The following is a 3,282-nucleotide window of genomic DNA, read 5'->3' as shown; positions in this document are numbered from 1 at the left end:
CTCCGTCCTTAAGACCTCTGCCTTGGGCTCCGGTCATGGTCCCAGGGTCCTGGGATTGAGCCCTGCATTAGGCTCCCTGCTCAGCGGGAAGCCTGCTTCTCCCTCTTCCACTCTCCCTGCTTGTGTTCCCTCTCTTGCTGTGTCTCTCCCTGTCAAATAAATAAATAAATTCTTAAAAAAAAATAAATAGGACTGGGAATTCCCAACAGAGAGTCATTAAAAGAGAGGGGAATGGAAGCTTGAAATTTGGAAGAGGATAATTGCTTATCACAAACATTTGATCGTTTGTTCATCATGCCATGTTGCATAATCGTTGTACCCATCTTTTCCATCATCAAAGAATGCACCATGACATTGTTTGAGTTATTCTCCTTTATTCAATGAGTTTATCAGTTTGTACTTCATCTGTGTTTTTACTTTAAAATTTTCTCTGTGTTTAACACCATTAGATTGGAAACCGCTATGGTGAATCTGAAATGGTATGGAGGCAATGGGAAAGCTTTAGTAAAGGCTGAAGAAAATTATGAGATATTTGATCTCAGTGGCAGTCAATTTTATATCTGGTCTTTAATGGAAAATAAGTGAACATTCTTACCCCTAACCTTTCACTTTAAGGTGAATTACTGTTATATATTTCCCATCATTAGTTTTTCCTCTAATCTTTTTTTCTCATAGAATGTAATTGACTTGAATAAAATCCCATCTTTTCTGAATCTCAGCATGTATTCTGTTTGAGTGTGGATGGTAAGTTATTTTTTTCCTACAGCTATCTAACATGGGTGTTCTTAAATAGCTTCTGGATAAATGTTAGGGCTTCAAAGGTTTTAGTTTAGTTTTGTCTTTATCTTAACTTTAGCCTGTTGTGAGCCATTTTTCTTTAAGTTTGAAAGTCTATTCCTTTAAAATTAATTTGCATTGACTCAAAACAATGTACCCTAACTTTTGCTGGTATGGTCTATATCAATTATGTCCTAAAGAGTATTAGGATAAGTCAAGGCTATATAACAAACAACTAAGGAAGTATTGAATAGACATAATAAATTAAAATATTTCATAGGGTGGGGCGCCTGGGTGGCTCAGTGGGTTGAGCCTCTGCTTTTGGCTTGGGTCATGATCTCAGGGTCCTGGGATAGAGCCCCTCGTCAGGCTCTCCGCTCAGCAGGGAGCCTACTTTCCCCTCTCTTTCTGCCTGCCTCTCAGCCTACTTGTGATCTCTCTCTCTGTGCCAAATGAATAAATAAAAAAAATCTTAAAAGAAATTTCATAGGGTAGTTGAGACTAAATCGACAGTCAATTAAAAATGGAAAGAAGCTATTCTATAGTATATAACTTGAGAAAAAAAGAAATCTTATTATAACAGAAGAAGGTTGCTAAATGTTCATAGGAGCACATATTTGTTACAGAAAAGTAAATATTTGACCTCCTTCACACTGTAGACTAGACACAGTCCCAGACTCATGTCACTAGTATGTCCATGTGACCAGTTCGAGAGGGTACCAAGATGTGTATGGGTCTGTAAAAGTGATATAGGGCATAAAGGGACAAGTTTTCTGTGGAGAATAAACAAAACAAAACAAAACCAAAAAACAGTACGTCTTTTTTCTGCCTAGTACAGCCATGGCTTATGGTCTAAGAAGCATCTAAAGTATGTAGTAGCTTCACAGCTTTGGATGCTGGATAAACTGACTAGTGTGTTTGCTCTTCATCCATCTACTTGTCCCCATAAGCTGAGAGAATGTCTCCCACTCATCATTTTCCTAAGGAACAGACTTAAGTATGTCCTTACAGGAAATGAAGTAAAGAAGACCTGTATGCAACATTTCATCAAGATTGATGGCAAGGTCTGAACCTATACCACCGACCCTGCAGGTTTTATGAGGGTCATCTGCACTGACAAGACTGGGAAGAATTTCCATCTGATCCATGACAGCAAGGGTTGTTTTGCCGTTCATTGGATTACACCTTAGGAGGCAAGTATATGTTGTAAAAGTTGAGAAAGATCTTTGTGGGGACAAAAGGAATCCCTCATTTGGTGACCCAGGATGCTCACACTATCCTCTACCCTGATCCCTTCATGAAGATGGATGACACCATTCAGACTGATTTGGAGACTGGAAAGATTACTGATTTCATCAAATATGGTAATCTGTGTATGGTGACTAGAGGTGCTAACCTGGGAAGAATTGGTGTGATCACCAAAAGAGAGAGACACCTTCGTTCTTTTGATGTAGTTCACGTAAAGGATGCCAATGACAACAATTTTGCCACCCAGCTGGATTTCTCCTCCACGTGGAAAAGGTATGCACCTCACCATTACCGAAGAAAGACAAGAGACTGGTAGCCAAACAGAGCAGTGGGTAGAATGGTCCCTAGGTGACATGATTGGAAATCTTTCTCCTTAACTAAAGATCATACAGCATGATAAAAAATAAAAACATAAACATCCAACTAAAATTTGTTCTACTTTTATTGTCATTATATACTGACAATTCCAAATAATGTCAGTGATTGAAATGCTCCTCAAAACAGTGACTAATGCTCCCATGGCCTCTTTCCCTTGGTATGTCAGTGATGAGGAGTCAAGACTGGAGCCTGACATGAGTGGTATGAGAGAGCACATTTGACTACAGAACAAAAGTGGAATCCATGGGCCCCATGGTCATTTTTTTCTCTTTTCTGCTCTTATGGGTTCAAAAGGAAAGAGCTGCTGGTTTTTCTCTGGGTGTTACTTATGTGGATTTCATAATAGTCCTTTTTTTAAAAAAAATTTGTAACAATGAGAGGGCTAAAACTTGAAACAAAACTGGACATCATGAAATTTATTCTAGGGTATTTCTCAATGTACTAAAATTTCTTAACATTTATTTTAAAATTTATTTCTAAATTTAAAATATTTAAATTTCTAAATTTATAATATTTAAAATTTATTTTAAATTTATTAAAATTTATCCTGAAATTTATTTCTTAGTTTGTTACTGAGATGGAGAGTTTGGTAAAAAAAGAAAATTTTAAAAATGCTTGAATCTTTGATGAAATAGTGGTACAATGTTACAGATATAGTTATGCTTTAGTTGGCTTTGGCTCAGAAAGTTTCTCATTCTCCATTTATGTTAACCCCTTTCTCAGGTTCAATTTATTTCCCCCTTTACTTTCACATAAAAAAAAAAAGTCACACACTTCAATTTAGAAGCAGTAATAAGAAATAAATCTTCTGAGATTTTGCTTTAATTAAAAAGAGCTGTGTCTGCTTACCATTTTTTTTCCCTTTCTACATGCAGTGAT

At 36.7% G+C, this 3,282-nt stretch overlaps 1 pseudogene across 1 annotated transcript; it reads left to right on the top strand.

Annotated features, from left to right (window-relative positions):
• The first annotated feature begins 1,637 nt into the window (after positions 1 to 1,637).
• On the top strand, positions 1,638 to 2,361 carry LOC308352259 (small ribosomal subunit protein eS4-like; annotated as a pseudogene). The gene has a single exon. The product of its transcript is annotated as a small ribosomal subunit protein eS4-like (transcript).
• The last annotated feature ends 921 nt before the right edge of the window (positions 2,362 to 3,282 follow it).

The sequence above is a fragment of the Martes martes genome (genome assembly GCF_963455335.1).
Source record: "Martes martes genome assembly, chromosome: 1".
Taxonomy (NCBI): Eukaryota; Metazoa; Chordata; class Mammalia; order Carnivora; family Mustelidae; genus Martes; species Martes martes.
Note: the sequence above shows the minus strand (reverse complement) of the source record. Positions and strands in the feature narration are given on the sequence as shown.